Source organism: Pongo pygmaeus, chromosome 4, assembly GCF_028885625.2.
Source record: "Pongo pygmaeus isolate AG05252 chromosome 4, NHGRI_mPonPyg2-v2.0_pri, whole genome shotgun sequence".
Lineage (NCBI taxonomy): Eukaryota > Metazoa > Chordata > Mammalia > Primates > Hominidae > Pongo > Pongo pygmaeus.
In genome coordinates, this window is record NC_072377.2 from 8889851 (window position 1) to 8911684 (window position 21834).

The 21834-nt window shown below is 37.0% G+C and overlaps 1 long non-coding RNA gene across 2 annotated transcripts in view; it reads right to left on the bottom strand.

The window, feature by feature from the left end:
• Nucleotides 1-21834, bottom strand: part of LOC129036483 (uncharacterized) — a 99194-nt gene that overhangs the window by 73103 nt on the left and 4257 nt on the right. Inside the window, exons 1-2 of one of the 2 annotated variants that reach the window (XR_008502572.1) lie at nt 21423-21700; nt 18360-18417 (exon numbers count right to left, since the gene is read on the bottom strand). This is a non-coding gene — a long non-coding RNA (uncharacterized LOC129036483). Of the gene's footprint in view, nt 1-18359; nt 18418-21422; nt 21701-21834 lie in introns of those variants that run through there. The other variant, XR_010126362.1, reaches the window with a different exon arrangement.

Consider the following 21834-nt stretch of genomic DNA (forward strand, 5'->3'; position numbering starts at 1 on the left):
TTTCCAGTTTTGTTCTTCTCTAATATTGGGTTGGCTCTTTGAAGTCTTTTGTCTCTCCATATAAACTTTAGAATCAGTCTGCCAATATCCACAGAATAACTTACTAAAATTTGGATGGGGATTGCATTGAATGTACATATCCATTTTGGAACAAGTGACATCTTGACTATATTAAATCTTTGAGATTTTCTCCATAGACAGTTATGTCATTTGGAAGTGATATGGTTTGGATCTGTGTCCCCACCAAATCTCATGTCAAATTATAGTGCCCAATGTTGGAGGTGGGGCCTGGTGAGAGGTAATTGGATAATGGAGGTGAATTTCTCATAAATAATTCAGCACCATCCCCCTTCGTACTGTCCTCACAGTAGTGAGTGAGTTCTCATGAAATCTGGCTGTTTAAAAATGTGTAGCACCTCCTGCTTCTATCTCTTTCTCCTGCTCTGGCCATGTTCGGTGTTCCCTTTGCCTTCTGTCATGATTGAAATCCTCCTGAGGCCTCCCCAAAAGCAGAAGTTGCTATACTTTCTGTATAGCTTGCAGAACTATGAGCCAATTAAACCTCTTTTCTTTAAAAATTACTCAGTCTCAAGTATTTCTTTATAGCAATTTGAGAATAAACTAATACAGCAATCAAAGAGAGTTGTATTTTTTTCCTTCTCACTCTGCAGACCTTTGATTTATTATTCTTGTCTTATTGCATTAGCTAGAACTTCTGGGATAATGTTGAAAAGCAGTAGTGAGAAGAGACATTCTTGCCTTGCTCATAGTGATACTTTGAAACATTCTAGTTTCTCACCATTAAGTATAATATTAACTGTAGGGTTTTTGTAGATATTTTTTATCCATTAGAGGAAATTCTCCTCCATTTGTATTTGCTGAGATTTTATTTTTTAAATCATAAATGAGTGTTGAGTTTTTCAAATGATTTTTCCAAATCCATGAATGTGATTACATAAGTCTTATTCTTTAATTGTTTATATGAAGAATTACAAAACCGATTTTCAAATGCGGAGCCAGCTTTGCGTACCTGAAATAAAACCAACTTGTTTGTGGTCTGTGATTCCTTTTACATAATGTTAAATTTAATTTGCCAACATTTTGTTGAGTTTATTTTTTGCATTCATCTATGTTTATAAGAGCTACCAATATGTAGTTTTCATTTCTTTCAATGTCTTTGTCTGGTGATGGTATTAGGGCTATGCTGCCCTCATAGAATGAGTCAGAGAGCATTCCCTTTTATTATGTTTTGCTATAATTGGTATAGAATTGGTATAATTTATTTCTTAAATGTCTGGTGGAATTCACCAATGAACCCATCTGGGCCTGGTGCTTTCTGTTTTGTAAAGTTATTAATGATTTATATAATTTGTTTAAGAGATATGGGCTATTTATATTGTTTATTTCTTCTTGTGTGAGTTTAGCAAATTATGTTTTTCAAAAAAATGACTGCTTTCCTATAGTTTATCAAATTTGTTGGCATAAATTTGTTCATAATATTTATTATTACTTTTGATGTCAAGGGATCTGTAGTAATGTTCCCTCTTTTATTCAAGATACTGGTAATTTGTGTCTTCTCTGCTTGTAATTTAGTTAGCCTGAATAGAGGCTTATTTTATTAACCTTTTCAAGAACAAGCTTTTGGTTTTGTTGATTTTCTCTATTGGTTTCCTGTTTTTAATTTCATTGATTTCTGCTCTAATTTTTCTTTTCTTCTGCTCATTTTGGTTTTAATTTGTTCTTCTTTTTTTTTTTTTCACTTCCTAAGGAGAAAGCTTAAATTATTTATTTTTTATATTTCTTTTTAAATGTGTGCATTCAGTGCTATACATTTTTCTCTAAACACTACTTTTGCTGCATCACACAAATTTTGATGTCATATTTTTATTTTAATTCAATTTAAAATATTTTAAAATTATTCTCAATATTTTTTTAACTTTAATTTATTTTTTGTGGATACATAGTAGGTGTATGCATTTATAGAACACATGAGATATTTTGTTAAAGGCATATGATGCATAATTATCACATTAGGGTAAATACAGTATCCATTACCTCAAGCATTTATCCTTTCTTTCTGTTACAAACAATCCAATTATCCTCTGTTATTTTAATGTATAGTAAAGTATTATTGACTGCAGACATCCTGTTGTGTAATCAAATACTACCTTATATTCATTATATCTAACTTTTCTTTTGTGCCCATAAACCATTCTCCTCCACCCCTTGAATTTTCCTTTTGATCCATGTATTCTTTTAAAGTCTTGCGTATAATCTCTAAGTATTTGCAGATTTTTTTTCGTTATTTTTCTCATAAGTATTTTTTGTGTCATTCAATTGTGCTCTAAAAGGAGACATTATTTCTATTCTCTTAAATGTGTTATTGTATGTTTTATGAGCAGTGTGATCACAGGGGAATATTACATGTGAGCCTGAGAATAATGTGCACCCTGAATGAAGTAGTAAATAGATGTCAATAGATGTCAATCCAGTTGATTGATGATGCTCTTGAATTCAAGTATGTATTTACTGATTTTCTACCTGCTGGCTGGATTCCATCATTTCTGATACAGAAGTATTTAAGTCACCAACTATAATAGTGGATATGGTTTGGATCTGTGTCCCTGCCCAAATCTCATGTCAAATTATGATTCCTAATCATGGAGGTGGGGCATGGTCGGAGGTGATTGGATCACAGGGACAGTTTCTCATGAATAGTTTAGCACCATTGGTATGGTTTGGCTGTGTGTTCCCACCTAAATCCCATCTGCAACTGTAATCCCCACATGTCAAGTGAGGGACCTGGTGGGAAGTGATTGGATCACGGGGACAATTTCACCCATGCTGCTGTTTTCATGACAGTGAGGGAGTTCTCATGAGAGCTGGTGTTTTTGTTGTTGTTGTGTTTTTTTTTTTTTTTTTTTTTTTTTTAGATGGAGTTTCGCTCTTGTTGCCCAGGCTGGAGTGCAATGGCACAACCTCAGCTCACTACAGCCTCCACCTCCTGGGTTCAAGTGATTCTCCTGCCTTAGGTTCCGGAGTAGCTGGGATTACAGGCATCCATCAACACGCCCAGCCAATTTTTTTGTATTTTTAGTAGAGATGGGGTTTCACCACGTTGGCCAGGCTAGTCTCAAATTCCTGATGTCAGGTGATCCACCCACCTCCCAAAGTGCTGGGCCACCGTGTCTGACCAAGATCTGATGGCTTTTAAAGTGACAGTTTTCCCTGTGCCCTCTCTCTCTCCTCCTACCATGTAAGATGTGCCTTGCTTCTCCTTGGCCTTTCATCACCACGATAGTAATTTTCCTGAGGCCTCCCCAGCCATGTGGAACTGTGAGTCAATTAAATCTGTTTCCTTAATAAATTATCCGATAGTTTCTTTATAGCAGTGTGAGAATGAACTAATACAACCATCCTCCTGGTACTGTCCTTGTGATTATGAGTGAGGTCTCATAAGACCTAGTTAGTTAAAAAATGCATGGCACCTCCCTATTTCTTTCTCTTGCTCCTGGTCCTGCCATGTGAGACATCTCACTCCCCTTTTGCCTTCTGCCATTATTGTGGAAGCTTCCTGAAGCCTCTCTAAAAGCAGAAGCCAGTATGCTTCCTGTACAGCCTGCAGAACCATGAGCCAATTAAACCTGCCTTTATAAATTTGATAGTCTCAGGTACTTCTTAACAGAAATGTGAGAATGAACTCACAGTGAATTCATCTATTTTTCCTTGCACTACTATTAGTGTTGCCTCATGTATGTTGATGCTCTATTATAGCAAGGATTGTTATATCTTACGGAAATGATCCCTTTATTATTATGTAATGCACCCCTTTATCCGTGATAATTTTCTTTGCTCTGAAGTCTGCTGTATGAAATCACATTGCTACTTCTGCTTTTTTGACAAGTGTTTGAATGCTATATATATTTTTTTAACCTTTGATCTACATATGTTTGTATTTAAAGTGGATTTCTTATAGACAATGTATAGTTGGATCTCATTTTTTAATCTACTCTGACAATGTCTCTTTTTTAATTGGTTTATTTAGTCCATTGACATTTAAAGTGATTACTGATATAATTGGATTAATATCTATCATATTTGCTACACTTTGTATTTGTTGCCATTGTGCCATTTTCTATTTTGTTTTCCACTCTTTTTCTGCCTTTTAGCGTTTTAGTTGAGCATTTTATATAATTTCATTTTCTCTTCTGTGTTAGTATGTAAACCATACTTATCCTTTTAAACCTTTTTGTAGTGCATGCTCTAGAGTTTACAATATACATTTATGAATAATCCAAGTCAGCCTTCACATAGCAACATATTATTTCATAGTGCAAGTACCTTATAATAACAAAATATTCCTCTCTATCATACCATGTATAATTGCTGTTATTCCCTTCACATCTACATAAAAATACACAAGCAAATCAAGGGAATTTTCTCAGGTCTTTATTCTGATAATATAGTAGAGCTACAGGTGGTGAAATTCACAAAAGTGTGGGAGCCTTCCTATGCCTGGGTCGTCCTGGAATTTTTAATTTATGTATTTGTTCACACTGAGCCTCCAGGAATTCATTGATCATAGTTAAGTTATTCAAATTCTGCTATTGATTCCCATGACGGTTTTTGGTCATGAGTTTCTGCTCCAGTACCTTGTGATTCTTTGTTCCTATCTGTCTGTCTAAGTTTTGGAGGTAGTGGTTTCCTTATGACCTTACTTTTCTGAAAGATCTAAGAAGAATTGTATCTTTTTATGTTTGTTCAGCTTTTTACTTCTTGTTAGGATGGAGTGGTGATTTCCAAACTCCTTACATGCCAAACATGGAAACCAGAAGTCTCTGATTCAGTACTAATATTTGTGCTGTTTCACAGATTAAACTTAATACAAGTAAGTACAGGAATGTAATTTTAAAATATGAACCTGCTATATTTTATAAATTGTCAGTAAAGAGCTATGAGATGGGTGTATAGATTACTTGGTTGATTTTATTTATTTTTTCTGGTATGACAGATACAGTTTGAAAACACGACAACAACAACAATGAAACCTACACAATTCAATATCTATCAGTCCTAGTATTGAATATATGCCACACTGAACACTATACTATGCTTATAGCAAACATTACTAACCTATATGATGATATCCAGCATTATATTACTAAATGTCTATAAAATATATATTTTATACTTTTGGAGTCATTACACACCTAGTGTTTCCCTTTAGCAGAAATGGAGAATATAAAATCTAGATCCCTTGTGAAATATGCTATCTTTTTAAAAGGCAGTTTTTCTTGAAATAAAAAATCAGAAATGTATTAACAGATAATACAATGCTAACTTTTAGGAAGAGGCTCAAGAAATGCAGGTATTCCTCCTATTAAGGAAATACCATGCCTTTATGTGATATGTGCTACCACAGAGTTTGCTGTCCAAGGAACAGGGAGAATTTTCATCCATCAGGCCACTGTTAGCTATGGATTTAATTCAAGTTGAAGGAACTTCTCTGAAAAGACATTTCCCAATTGCATCACCTTTTAAAAAGTTCCTGTCACATTTAGCCACAGCATGATTTGAATTAATGTATTAAAGAAGAAAATGGTTTAAATAGTTTAAAACATTTTAAAGATTTTGCTGCAACAGGTAAAGACCTTAAAGGTTTACTTATGGTCTTTTAAAAGTCAGGGTCATATGTAAGTTCATCTTGACTTATCCAAAACATCTTTGCACTTAAAAGATGAGATGCAAATATGTCCTTAACCTTTAATCACCTTCTTAACTAACAATTTTCTTTTTATATTCTTTCCCTCCCGCTCTTTTTACACACACACAAAGTACACACACGTATGCACACACATAGAAAATCTAAATTTAATAATCAAAATTTAGCCCCAAGTGCATCTTATATTATTCAGCAATGTTAAGGAAAGTTTATAAGATGATTACAGAATTATTTTCATATAAATACAAATAATTTTGTAATTATATTATGTCAAATTAAAATAAATTAATAATCTAATTTAATTGTGTTGCATTGTTGTATAGTTGGCTATACAAGATAAATGAAATGCACTGATTTCCACTCGAAGCCTTCAATTTGATCCTGCATATATTGAATAAAGTATGACTTAAAATTTTATGCTTGCATCATTCATCCAACAACAAACAATGGCTTACTTTGTTAAAATGAAAACACTGAGGAATATGAAAATAAGTTAAGCTGATATTTTGTCTAGAATTAAGACTGAAAGCAAAAATAGTTGTTTTATCATCATACGGACAAAACATAGGAACTTGGCATGAAATTTTCTGTTATTATTAAAGCTACAAAATTTTATACCACAAAACATTTTATTACTAATACACACAAAGGATAGAATTATCACTTTATTTATACTGCTTTTGAATGAATAGACTAAAAATATGTAAATGCAATTTAATATGCAATGCACAATGTAACTAGAATTTTAGGTTACTCAAATTTATGAATACTTTTATCCGAGATCATTTTTTGCATTTAATAATCGTTCCCATTTTGTTTTAAGATATCAAGTCTTAGTAATACCACTTAAAGGAAACACACCATAAAATGATAATCATTGGAATAAAAGCATTTTCTCATTAAGAAAACTTTTACATAAAATTATGTATTACTATGTCAAAATATATCTTTAGCATTATAATATAGGCTTCTTTATAACTTATTATGTATAACATGGGGACAAATTCGGAAAATTCATTCTGCATGATTTTCTTCCTCACTGAGTAAATCAGAGCTGAATGCTAATGCTATTCCAATTGAAATATTTTCTACTTATATATGTTTATCCCTTCAGGGTAGCATGACAATATTTATACTTCAGTCATTAATATAAATAGATTTGTAGCACCAAAAATTTAGATTCAAACAGGATACACCTAGCTGCTCATTGTTTATAGTTTACTTTGTTGATTGATTTGTTGACTCATACAGTATCCATCTTTAGAAAGACCTTAAGGAAGTTCACATTAACATACACAATGAAATAAGACAAAATATAATAATTCAAGTGGATCAGAAGAGTGGCCTATTTTTTCATTTGCATGCCCCATTATGTGTTCCTTGATACGATTACATTGTTTTAGTCAAACATTTTTATTTGAGGACAAAAAAAATTGGATCCATCAAAGATAGTCTAAGCCACATGATATTGAATGATTTAGAATTTTAGCTTGAGACATTCTGGCCATCCATAGGTATGCAATTTCAGCAATTTTCCATCTAGCAGACACATTTCACATAAGACCACCATCCTATTCTTATATGATTCCCCTTTGTAGACTGTTTTACTTTGTTCTGGGAGTGTCTTCATAATTACAAGCTCACACAGAAGACATGGCATTTATAATACTAGTATTGTGGAAGCTGGGAAAATGCTGACTAGAATGCTAAAACACTCTGGTGTGGGACTAGCATGCACCTGTCACTTGAGATAACTGGCCATAAGCACCACAAGCAATGAAGGTGAAAGCCCACAGCCTTGGGCCAGACCTCTGTTATATTCACTCTCTCAAGGAACTGATGTAAGAAGGACTTAATCAAAGGTAATTTATGGCAACTCACAACCTCCTGACTTGTTCTATTTGGTAGCATTTTAAATTACAATCAATGAAATTATAGTCAATTGTTTTATAAATCTCCATTACTTTCACAAATTTACTTGTTTTGTAAATATGTAATTTTATGCCACTTCTCAAAAGTGAGGCAAAATAAAAATTTTCAAAGGATAAAAACTGTCAATCTTGACAAGTAAGTGGTTTATCCCGGTCTTTACCAAAATTGATAGGATGGACGAAGCCCAGAAAACTCTGTTAAACCTCTGCCTTCCCCAAATTCTATTGTCCGCTTGTTTCAGGAATATTCTTTAGTTCAGCTAAACAGGGGTCCTTGTCCCATAGCCATGAAAGTTTAGGCTCGCAGATGGTTTGAAGGGTGTGTAAAGCAGAGTTTTATTGGGTGAAAAGGAAAAAAAAATCGGGGGGAAACAGGGGCTCTCCACAAGGCCAGAGTTCCTCTAGTGCTTCCCACCTCGCAGTTTGAATCCCAGGTCCCACACAGGAAAAGGCGCCAGGCTCCTCCCTGCTGCAAATGGCATGAACTTCTGTGGCTCCACCCCAGTGTGCATTCCTCCCAGTGTGCAGGCTGGTTCGAGTTTCTCTGGGGACCCCCTTACCACCTGGCTGTCTAACATTCACTCAGTTACCTTATGACTCACCAGAGGCTTAAGGGGTGTTGGATCTGTGCTACCTCCCAGGGCAACTAAACCAGACAACTGGTACTCATGGAACTCTGGGTCCACTGTCTAAATAAGTAAATAGATAGGGAAGTTAGAAACTGTGATGTGTCTTATAAAGCAACAATGACTGTCCTAACCTGATATATCAGACTGGCCGCTTTCCCATCCATAATCTCCTCCGTGTGCTATAGAAAGTGAAACTGCAGAGCCTCCATACAGGCTCCAGAGCCACTCTTGGGTTTGAAGTCTCTGGTAACCTCTGCATGTGACCTTGGGCAATTCACTGCGCCTCCCTGTGCCTCAGTTTTGTCATTTCTAAGATGGGCACAATAAATAGTATCCACCTTCTCATGTTACCATGAGGATTAATGAGTTAATGTATTTACCTGCTTAGAATAATAGCTGACATCAGGATGAGTGAGCTGTTGTTACTTACTATTTTTACCCATGGGAATTACAGATTCTGACATTTATTTTAAAGAGAAAAATTTGGAGAAAAAAGAAAAGCAATCAGTTAAAAGGCAATGACTTAAAGCACACAATTTTGGAACTAAGAGAACCCTAGATACTATCTGATACAAACTTTTCATTTTCCAAATCAAACATAGAAACTATTTGTTTTGTGCTGAATGCACTCAGTAAATTAGCAGCAGGGCCCAGCTGGGATCAAAAATGTCTATGGCTGGGTCAATGGGCTTCCTGCTGCACTGCAACCTCACTCTATAGAATCTCCTTCCAGAATCCAAGTGAGGAATTTATTTGAAAACCACCAAGGAAAGTCAGCATCGACCAGGTTTACAGCATGTACTTTCTGATGGACTAACTTCCTTATTGTTCTCTCCTATAACTCATTTTTTTAAAAATTTCTAGTTTTCTACCTCCAAAGTAAAGCAGGAAGAATTACTCATTATCAGCTGTTCCAAGTGTGAAGAGACACTAAGTTGTCTACAAACATCTTCTAATCCTCAGCCTACAAAAAAAAAGGCCATCTAAGTTATTAATCCTCAAAGTGGTTACCCTCCACAGCCCACTAAATTGTCAAAAGTCTAAAATGTCACAAAACAGACATTCCTGTTTTTGCCCAATGGGCAAAAACAGGTTCTTCAACTGTTAAGAATGGCTTTTAGAAAAATCTCTCAAACACCAGGATGCACATAAAAGCAATTACACCAAGGAAATAGTTGGAATTGGATGTTCTAGTTCTCATTCTGGCCATTTACCAAGAGACTTCTAAATAAAATGGGCATGTATCTACACAAAGAGGACTGGGAGATGCATCAGAATTCCCTCCAGGGCCCAGAAAGCTCTGCCCTTTAAAAGTCAGAGAAATCCTTTTGCTTCAAAGGAAATAAAAGTTTATTCATGTGTACCTAGAGGCAGACGGCTGAGGGAAACGAATTAATATGTGTAGGTGTGGTCTTCCTGCATTCTGATTACTAAAATAAGCTTGGGGCTGAATGGAAATCTAGCTCTTATCGCGGGTATACATATCTTGGAGGGTTTTACACCCACCATTTTCAGGTTACTGTTAGCCTTTACCTCCCAGACCATTGCCAAGGCATCCTTTGGTGTCTGGGCACACACTAGCCAATGGCTTTGTTCCTCTATCCCCAGCCAAATCAAGCCTCATTCATTCCTATTTATTTTCCAAGATGGAGTAGGGGTTTCACTTCTTCCAAGTCATGTTTTCTGACTCTCAGTGGAGCAAGTTGGGGGTGCTCCTGTGTGAGGCTCTGATCTCCCCTCTGTGCCTTCATTGTCTTGCCTGTCTGCCCCTCTGAGCAGCAAAACTGCTGGCGCATAGGATCTGAGTCCTTAATCTCCGTCTCCCTGGCACCAAGCATTAGTCCTGTGGCATAATGAGTCTTCAGTGGATATTTGGTGGAGTTTTTAATTAATTAATTAAAGCCCAGCCTTTTCTGCCATCTGGAAGAGCATATGTACGTATATACCCTCAAGCAAGTGCATGCTGAAGCCAACTTTTATTACCCACTGAAGAAAGAGTATTAGAATGGGAGTGAGGGTGTTTCCAGTGGAAGGTGTCCAGGTTTTTGGCATCTTGAACAAAGAAATGAACAAAATACACCAACAAAGCAAGGAAACAATGAAGCAACAAAAGCAGAGATTTATTGAAAATGAAAGTATATTCCTCAGGTGTGAGCAGTTCTAAGCATAGGGGCTCAAGAACCTGGTTACGTAATTTTCTGGGGTTTAAATACCCTCTAGAGGTTTCTGTTGGTTACTTGATGTACACCCTACGTGAAGGAGGAGGATGAAGTAAAGTTACGAAGTCGTTTACTTGGCGTATGACCTAAGAAAATGGAGAGGATATTTCCTGTCATTGCTGAAGTGTTTTCATTTGATTTAGTTCTGGGAAATCAGCGTGAATCGGCCTTATGTTCCCTGCCTCCAGACCCTATTCTCCTGCCTCAAGGGAGCACCACATCCTAAGGATAACACTTAAATCTACTTCATTATATATTAAACAGAGATGAGTCAGGCCAGAAAGAACACTAGCAGATGAGGTTTGGAGTGAACCAGAGCTAGCAAAGAACTGTTCTGCAAGACACATAGCTGCTCCCAGCCTGGGAAGTGGAAGGCAGAAGCAACACAAATAAGGAACTTAACACAAAAACTGAAAGAAACCAAAGACTCCAACCATGAGCCAGTTGGAAAACTGTAAGTACCTGGAGTTTGTGAGGGAGATAAACTGCCTTTATACACTCCCACCAGGGAACCTGGCAATCCAGGCCATGGGGGAAGTCCTTAACCCTACCCAGCACTGGAGCTGATTCAGAGAGTGGTGGGAGCATGTGAGAAGGAGCAGCACTGGGATGTTCTTTGTATGCACTCCCAGGCTCCGGTGGATATGGAGGGAAGCCATTCCTGATCTGACCTCACAGGGGATCTTTTGGAAGTCTGTCAGGTAACTCAGGTGGTGGTCACATGTTAAAAGCAGCACCCAATTGAGATTCTAGATATAATCCAGAACCAAAGGGCAAGTGGGAAGTGGGCTGTAAACATGGGCACTGGAGCTGAATGTCCCTGCTTGGCTGGCTGAGCAGAAAAGGCATGGCCTAAAAGCTAAGGATTCTGTCTTCCAGGGGAAGGCATATGGCCTGGGGAAGTTTTGAGTTCTGAGTGCAAACTGCCTGGAACATAGCTAGCTGCTGCTAGAGGAACACTGAGATTGTGAGACCTGCTTTGCCAAGTGTATGGGAGCTAGGTGGGTGATATGGTTTGGCTGTATCCTCATCCAAATCTCATCTTGAATTTCCACATGTTGTGGGAGGGACCTGGATAACAAAGTGCCTAGGAAGAAGAAAGCTTATGCGTGTCCTCAACTATCACCACTGCCTGCATCATCCTGGCTAACCAGGAGGTCCCGAGTCTGTCCATGTGACCAGTTCATTACTACCGGCATTTGAGACTTTCTGGCATTTGAGAAAGCCAACACACTAAGGCTATTTATAACCAAGGAATCTTACAGAGTCTATGTTACTCCCCGTCACCCCATAAGAGCTGGTGCTCGTTCCCACTGCTGGGAGACTTGAGGACAGGTCACATCACTGGATCACTTGCAAGCATTCCCCAGCACCAGCCTGGAGTGTTGCATTCACCCCATGGGGAAGCTGGACCCAGAGGAGCAGCGGCATTCACAGTAATCTGTTCCTCAGGGATTCCTGCTCCTAGGGGAAGGGGCAGTACACCACATCAAGGGACAAAAAAATACAGACAGCAGGACTTGAGTCCCAGAACTTTCTGCTATGGAAAGCATCTTTCAGCAGAGGCACAAATGCAGTGCTGGGCTCAGTGTGGAAAGTCTATGGCCCTACTTCAACAGTCAGGCAACCCTGGTGCTTGAAAAGGGTCTTGGAGAAGGTGACTTCTTGTCCCCTTTGCCCACCACTGCAGACAGAGCTAGGATTTCTCTCACAGGATCAAGGCTTAGGTACAGCTATAGACAGCCTTTCTGAAACACTTCAGGGTCACTGCATCTTCACAGAACTCCCCTCCATGTTCTGAACCCCATGTTCAGAGTTGCACAAGGGGTTGAGTCACAGTGCTGCTTTACATCTAACATCAACATTCCTGCAGATGAAAAGAGATGCCTGTCTCAATTGAATAGCTGGAACACTGGGTCAGGAGGGTGACTCAGAGGTGGATCATTTTTCTGCTGGCCTGGAAAGGAAGCTGAGTTGGCTCCCACACATTCCCCCTGAAAAGATTTCAGTGTATTTCAACTGAGAGCTCCCCCAGCTGCCTCTGTCAAGGCTGGGACCTCTGCCCACCATTGGGTATTGCATTTACCCACCTGATTTAGCCACAGATGTTTTTTATCCATGGACACCTCTCCTACTGGCCTGAAGCCTGAGCTGTTCAACACAACAAATAAAATACTGGAGAAAAAATAAATAAATAAATGTACACCCCTGGGGAACAAGATAAAATTCAAGAGGCCTCTGCCATTTGAACCCCATAGAGGACAGTGAATCTGCCCCACACTAAACACATTGTTATTACAACCAGCATCTGAATAAGCCCTCATACAGAGACTCTTTATCACCAAGGAACTCATACATAATCGTCACCCCTGAAAGCACCCAGAGTTGAATTAGGTTACAATAAAGTATACTCATTAAAGTCACATCTTCAAGGGAGAAAAAAAATAAATTAAATAAAAACAGTTGAATTAAAAATAAATTCAAAAATAACTAGAAAAAACAGTCCACTCAAATGAAAAGAAAGAAGAAAAATGATTATGGCAATATAAAAAAACAGGGTTCTATAATACCCCCAAAATATCATGAATGAATAGCAATGACTCCAAACCAAGATGACATCTTTGAAATATCAGATAGAGAATTCAAAATGTTGATTATTTAGTTACTCAAGGAGGTACAAGATAAAGGTGAAAGCCACCATAAAGAAATTAGAATGTATATAAAATATGATTCACATTCAGGATATGAATTTAAAAAATCTAAAGCGATAGATGTTTTAAAGCAAAGCCAATCAGAACTTCTGGAAATGAAAGGCACATTTAGGAAAATGCAGTGGAAAGTTTTAACAACAGACTAGATCAAGTAGAAAAAATAATTTCAGAGCTTGAACACATGACATTTGAATTAACCCAATGAAACAAAAATAAAGAAAAAGGATTTCAAATAAATGAACAAAGTTTCAAAGAAATATGGGATTATATATAACAGCCAAATCTAAGAAACACTGATGTTCCTGAAGGAGAAGAAAAAGCAAAAACTTGGAAATTTCATTTGAGAAAATAATTGAGGAAAACTCTTCTGGCCTTGCTAGAAATTTAGATATCCAAATACAAGAAACTCAAAGAACTCCTGGAATATTCATTGCAAAAAGGACATCACCATGGCAAATAGTCATGAAGCTATCTAAAGTCAATATGAAGGAAATAATTCTAAGTGCAGTGAGACAAAAGCATCAGATAACCTATAACGATAAACCTATGAGACAAACAGCAAACTTTTCAGCAGAAACTTTACAAACCCGACGGGATTGGAGTCCTATGTTTAGTGTACATAAACAGAATAACTGTCAGTCAAGAATTTTGTATCCAACAAAACTAAGATGTATAAATGTAGGGGAAAGAAAGTCTTTTTCAGACAAGCAAATGCTGAGGGAATTTGACATTACCAGACCAGCCCTAAAGCAAATGCTAAAAGGAGTTCTAAATTTTGAAAAAGCTCAATATGCACCAGAATAGAACCTCTTGAAAGCACAAAACTCCCAGGACTTATAAAACAGTAACACAATGAAGGAAACAAAGTATTTAGGTAACAATAGATATCATGACTGTAATAGTATCTCATATCTCAACATTAATGTTGAACATAAATGATCTAAATGCTCCACTTAAAAGACACAGATTGGCAAAATGGACAAAAATAATCACAAACCAAATGTCTGCTGTCTTCAAGAGACTCACCAAACACATAACGATTCTTACAGACTCAAAGTTAAGGGGTGGAAAAAGATATTCCACACAAATGGAAACTAAAATTGAGCAGGATTAACTATTCTTAGATAAACCAGACTTTAAGGCAACAGTAGCAAAAAAAAAAAAAAAAAAGACAAAGAAGGTCATTGTGCTAAAAGGAAAGTGTATAATGCTAAATGCCAACATCAAAAAGTTAGAAAGATCATCAGTTGAAAACCTAATGTCATAACTCAAGGAACTAGAGAAACAAGAACAAACCAAACTGAAAGCTAGCAGAATAAAAGAAATAACAAAGGTCAGAGCAGAACTAAATGAACTGGAAACAAAAAATACAAAAGAACAATGACACAGAAGGTAGTTATTTGAAAAGATACAAAGATTGACAGACTATTAGCTATGTTAATCAAGAAAAGAGAAGATTTAAGTAAGCCTGATTAGAACTGAAAATGAAGACAGTACAACCAACACCACAGGCATAAAAAAGATTATTTGAGCCTGATATGAACACCTCTATACACACAAACTAGAAAATCTAAAGGAAATGGGTAAGTTCCTGGAAACATATAACTCCCTTACATTTAATCAGGAATAAATAGAAATCCTGAACAGACCAATAGCAAGCAGTGAGACTGAATCAGTAATAAAAAATATTGTCAGCTAAAAAAAGCCCAGGACCAGACAGATTCACAGCCAAATTTTACTAGAAATTCAAAGACGAATTGGTACCAATCATACTGAAAGTATTCCAAAAGACTGAGAAATAGGGAATCCTCCATAACTCATCCTATGAAGCCACTCTCATCTTGATACAAAGCCAGGAAAGGACATAACAAAAAAATAAACTACAGACTAATATCCCTGATGAATATAGATGCAAAAATACTAGCAAACCACATCCAACAGCACATCAAAAATATAATTCACCATGATCAAGTGGGCTTTATCCTGAGGATTCAGGGATGGTTTAAAATACATTAGTCAATAAATATGATTCATCTCATAAACACAATTAAAACAAAAAACTATGTGATCATCTCAATAGACACGGAAAATGCATTCAACAAAATTCAGCATACCTTTATGATAAAAACCTCCAATAAACTAGGCATAGTAGGAACATACCTCAAAATCATAAAAGTAATATATGGCAAATCCACAGCCAACATCATATTGAATAGGGAAAAGTTGAAAGCATTCTGCTTAAGAAATGGAACAAGACAAGGATGCCCACTTTCACTACTATTCAACATAGTACTTCAAGTCACAGCCAGAAAAAATCAGACAAGAGAAAGAGAGAGTATCCAAATTGGAAAAGAAGTAATAAAACTATCTTTGTTTGCCAATTACATAATCATATGCCTAGAAAACCCTAAAAACTCCTGCCAAAGACTCTTAGATCTGATAAATGAATTCAGTAAAGTCTCAGGTTACAAAATAAATGTACATAAATCGGTAACACTGCTATACCTCTACAACAAAGCTGAAAATCAAATCAAGAACTCAATCACTTTTACAATAGCTGCAAAAATTAAAATACCTAAGAATATACTTAACCAAGGAGGTGAAAGATCTCTGCAAAAAGAATTATAAAGCACTATGAAAGAAATCTGTGAAAGAAATCATAGATGACACAAATACAACTACATCCCCTGCTCTTGGATTAGAAGAATCAGTATTGTGAAAATGCCATACTGCTCAAAACCAATCTACAGAGTCAATGTAATTCCTATCAAAATACCAACATCATTTTTCACGAAATTAGAAAAAAAAATTCTAAAAGTCATATGAAATCAAAAAAGAGCCCAAATAGCCAAAGCAATCCTAAGCAAAAAGAACAAATCTGGAGGCATGAAAAATTCTTCAACTTAAAATTATACTATGAGGCTATGGTTACCAAACTTGTTTGATACCGGCATAAAAGTAGATACATTTGACTAATGGAATGGAATAGAGGACCCAGAAATAAAGCCAAATACTTCCAACCAAGTAATCTTTGACAAAGCACACAGAAACATAAATTAGGGAAAGGACACCCTATTCAATACATGGTGCTGGGGAAACTGGATAGCCACATGCAGAAGAATGAAATTGGATCCCCATCTCTCACCATATTAAAAAAATCAACTCAAAATAGATTAAAGACTTAAATCTAAGACCTGAAACCATAAAATTCTAGAAGAAAACCTAGAAAAAACATTGCTGGACATTTGGCTAGGCAAAGAATTTATGAATAAGATCCAAAAAACAAATGCAACCGAAACAAAAATAAATGAATGGAACCTAATTAAGCTAAGAAGCTTCTGCACAGCAAAAGAAATAATTGTCATAGTAAACAAACACCCCACGGAACAGGAGAAAATATTTGCAACCTCTGACAAAAGACTAATATCCAGAATCTACAAGGAGCTCAAGCAAATCAGTAAGAAAACAAAACCAAATAATATCATCAAAAAGTGGCAAATGACATGAATAGACATTTCCCAAAAGGGGACATACAAGTACTCAACAAATATATGAAAAAAAAATACTCAACATCATTAAGCATCATGAAAATGCAAATTAAAGCCACAATGAAATACCATCTTAACCCAGTCAGAATGACCATTATTAAAAAATCAAAAAACAATAGATGTTGGCATGGATGTGGTAAAGGGGGAATGCTTATACACTAATGGTGGGAATGTAAAGTACAACCTCTATAGGAAACAGTACGGAGATTTCTCATAAAACTAAAGGTAGATCCTCCATTCAACCCAGCAATCTCACTACGGGGTATCTATGCAAAGGGAAAGAAGTCATTGTATCAAAAACATAGCTGCATGTGTGTGTTTATCACAGCACAATTCACAATAGCAAAGATATGGAACAAAGCTAAGTGCCCATCAACAAATGAGTGGACTAAAAAAAATGTGGCATATATACACCATCGAATACTACTATTCAGCCATAAAAAAGAAGAACATAAGGTATTTTGCAACAACTTGGATGGAGCGGGAGGCCATTATTCTAAGTGAAGTAACTCAGGAATGGAAAACCAAATACTATATGTTCTCATTTGTAAGTATGAGCTAAGCCATGAATATGCAAAGGCACACAGAGTGGTATAATGGACACTGGAGACTCAGAACAGGGAGGGGTGGGAGGAGGTTAAGGGATTAAAAAACTACATATTGGGTATAACATACACCATTCGGGTGATGGGTGCACTACAATCTCAGACATCATCACTGTACAATTCATCCATATAACCAAAAACCACTTGTACACCAAAAGCTATTAAAATAAAAATATATGTTAAAAATATAAATAAATAAAGGCATATTTTTAAACTATTCTAACAAGTAGGAAATGACTTGTAAAACACCTCATATTAAATTACATTTTATAGGTTTTTTACCAATCTGGGATTGACTAACCAGTACCCAAGGATCAGGAGAAAGACAGTGCTATGTAAAAGATATGTCCCCAATACACAAGAAGACACAAACATAACCGTGGCTCACGTAAACTCTAACAGCTACATCTCTATTATTGACACCACATGCTTGCCAACATTGCCTATGTTAATCATAGAGATAGCTACAAGGGGTGAGAGAATCAACTCTTGAGAAACCCATGTTAGGCCGGGCACTGTGGCTCACGCCTATAATCCCAGCACTTTGGGAGGCTGAGGCGGGTGGATCACAAGGTCAGGAGACCAAGACCATCCTGGCTAACATGGTGAAACCCCATCTCTACTAAAAAATACAAAAAGTTAGCCAGGCGTGGTGGCGGGCACCTTCAGTCCCAGCTACTCGGGAGGCTGAGGCAGGAAAATGGCATGAACCCGGGAGGTGGAGCTTGCAGTGAGCTGAGATCGTGCCACTGCACTCCGGCCTGGGCGACAGAGCAAGACTCCGTCTCAAAAAAAAAAAACAAAAAACAAAAAACAAAGAAACCCATGTTAAATGCTGCTTTACAATAATACAATAATACAAAACATCCATCCACCTATAGCAAATATATACAGGCTGCCCTCCAAGTGTTGCCAAGTACCAAACATAGAGAACTAACATATATTAAATATAAGAATAGAGAAGTAAGATATATTAAATTTAAGAACTACTTACCATGTCCATTAAATCCATGTAGGTGTATTTGGGAGCCCAGTCTATGCTGTTTTCTTGCCTGAAATTAAAAAATGACTGTTTATTCTTACTATAGACCCAGATTACAGTCCTAGTTCCCAGCACAGCAATAGGAGCTGAATAAAATTGCTTGAGGAATTAATACCAAGAGAAATTTTACAAGATAAAATGTAAGCTTGAAATAAATGTTATGTCTTTATGGCATGATCATTAAAATGACGATTTTTACATAGACCATTAAGGGCACCTAATGAACACACATGTGGGAGGACGCGCCTGTGCAAAGTCCTCCCTCAAAGTCAGGTATGTGCAGAGAATATCAGCTAGGAAACACAAGCCTCCATTCTGAAAAAAAAACAGATGTCACCACAGGGCTTCAGAAGCAATGCTGGCAATAAGACATGGTGTTTTTACAAACCGAATGCTGTGTGTTGTAACAGAATTTTTAAATACACATTTTTCTCACGAAGGTCAGTAGCGATGGTGTCTTCAATAGTAATTCAGTCTTTTGAAACTAAGACAATTAATGCTGAATTCTATTGTCATGCATTTGCTCATCACACTTTGCAAGGGTTGTGGATCATAGACTTCTCCTCCATGCACAACCCTGCACCACTCATGAAGAGCTGGTCAGAGGGCCTGGAGGCCAGGGCTCTACTCTGGCATCCACATTGCACTGGAGTGCAGCAGATTTCTGCACTGAGCACCTCCTAGTGATGCTGAGAAAGAGTGAGGCACCTCGGCCCTGGTAGTCTACTGGAAAAACCTCTGCTGGAAGTTCCTGGGGCATTTGAAACAGAGGTTTGCATTCAAAGTGAATATTGGCAAGGGATGAAGATGATTAAAAATGTCAAATATGAAAGCCAGAGTCATCTTTACTGGTACTGTTATAAAATTGGTCTCTCATTAAAGTCAGAGCAACACGTATACGTATATACATACGTATATACACATGTATAAATACATAAATTTATACATATTTAAGTCTAAATGAGAGTTCCAGGAGAGGATTCATCTAACTCATGGTTACAATAATTTTGGAGGATGTCAGGGCCTCACTTTCATTTGTTTCCAGGTGAGGTGAATCATTAAAACGTTTCTTTTTTACAATGATGACTCCTCTAGGGTCCCCCCACCCACCTCCCACCACCATCCTCCAAGCCCATGTGAGAAGTTTTAATAGCATAGCAGTGACTAGATTTCCCTAAATGGGAGCTACTGACTCATGGACAACTGATGAGAACCCTGTCATCTCAGTCTTCTGTGCAAAAATATCATACATTTCAAAAAAGACATCCGTTGAAACATATTTAAAATATAATAGAACCACTCAGTAGGAAAAGGCTACTTTCCTGCAATATTGTCATTACTAAATTTTTCAGGTAATTTACTTTTTTGGTTTTGGTTTTGATTTTTATTTGATCAGGATGTGCAACAAGGTCACTCATTTAGTATTCAGATTTCTGATGACTGGAGGGACATAATATTTTTATTTTTCAGATCCATTTCTATATGTTTTATGAATGCCCATTCATATCCTTTGTCAATTATTTATTTGTTGCTTTTGCTACTTTGTCCTGTATCAACTTTTAGAACCCTTTGTTAGGTGCATGTAATAAATATTTCCTCCCAATTTGTTCCTTCATTTTCTTTGTTTGATTGTGTTATTGATTCTAGAAAATATATAATTTTATTGAGTGAAATGTTATGCCATTTACGCTTTTTAATCTTTTGCTTTCAGTGTTTATGTATATATTTAATTGTGCCAAGTTTTAAATAATATTGTCTCCCAGTATTTAATGAATCCTTAAAATATTTTTATGCTGTTAGGTGTATATTTTTTCCATTGGAATATGGAATTAGTGCAATACTTTTATTGAACAGTAGATATAATGAGACCATGCAGAGATCTCATACATATATTAAAAACTTTGGTCTTTACATCCTACAAGCCCTGAAAAATCATTTAAAGTTTTTATTAGAAGAAAGACATGCTGAAATTTGCTTTTAAATCTAAAACACCATTCTCCATGGAGTGCGGAAAACAGATTACAGGATTAAGAACACATGTGGGCCGGGCGCGGTGGGTCATGACTGTAATCCCAGCACTTTGGAAGGCCGAGGCGGGCGGTTCACGAGGTCAGGAGATCCAGACCATCCTGGCTAAAATGGCGAAATCCCGTCTCTACTAAAAATACAAAATATTAGCCAGACGTGGTGGTGGACGCCTGTAGTCCCAGCTACTCCGGAGGCTGAGGCAGGAGAATGGTGTGAACCCAGGAGGCGGAGCTTGCAGTGAGCCTAGATCGAGCCACTGCACTCTAGCCCGGGCGACAGAGCAAGACTCCGTCTCAAAAAAAAAAAAAAAAAAAAAAAGAACACATGTGTTGTTAGGCTGGACTATCTCCATGCTTCTCTCTGGCATTAAATGCCATCATTCTAAGATGAGAGTCTCAAAAACTGGCTTTTTTTCTTTCATATGAGTTACACGAAGTTAACCAAAAGTTACATTCTGTGGAGACACTTTAGAAAATGCCATTAAATTTTCCAAACATGCAAAGAACAGTTTTGAATTTGTAAGATGTCAGACATTCCAAAAGGCTAACAAGTAAGGGCAAATTTAAAATTGGGTCCTGTATCCAATAAAAATGTCTGTATTCTGTGTATAATGCCTTTCAGGATTATGAGATTTCAAGAAAGTTTATGTGACAATTGCAAAGATCATATTGTGTTGCAGATAAATTTAGGAACTTTATGACCCAGGTGATTGACATGTATATGTATACGTTATACATATGTGTACATATTTTCCAAAATACATATTTCCCAAAACTAAGAATTTAAATAAAGGGTATTTGCTGAAAGGATGGGGGTTGTGTGGGTGAACAAAGTTAGTATTCTCATTAGTTTCAATTCAAAATGACTTCGTTAATTCTCAAACACACATTCTCCCATTTGGTCAATTATGAAGTGCTGTCCTGTTTATTGCTGTATACCATCCCAAAACTAAAAGGATTAAAACAACAATTTATGATTGCCTCTCACAGTTCTGGAAGTTTACAGTTCAGTTGGACATTTCCCTCTTGGGTTCCTCCATCAGTTACGGGTAGACTGGGACCAAGGCTGGAAACATCTTAAGGCCTCTTCACCCATGTACCTGACATCCAGACTGAGAGGGCTGGAAAAGCTGGGGTAAATCAGGCAGGCACCTTCTCCATGTGGCTAATTTGGGATTCCTCAAACCATGGTGCTCTCAAGGTAGTTAGGCTTCTTATTTGGCACCTGGATTTTTACAGAGGGGGTGGTCTAAAAAAAATCACGGCAAATGTTCCACAGGGTCACAGAAGCTTCCTATAGCTTAGTCACAGAAGTCACACAGCATCACCACCACCACATTCTCTTGGTTACACAGGGCCGGCCCAACTTAGCTTGGAGAGGACTACCAGGAGGCATGGTT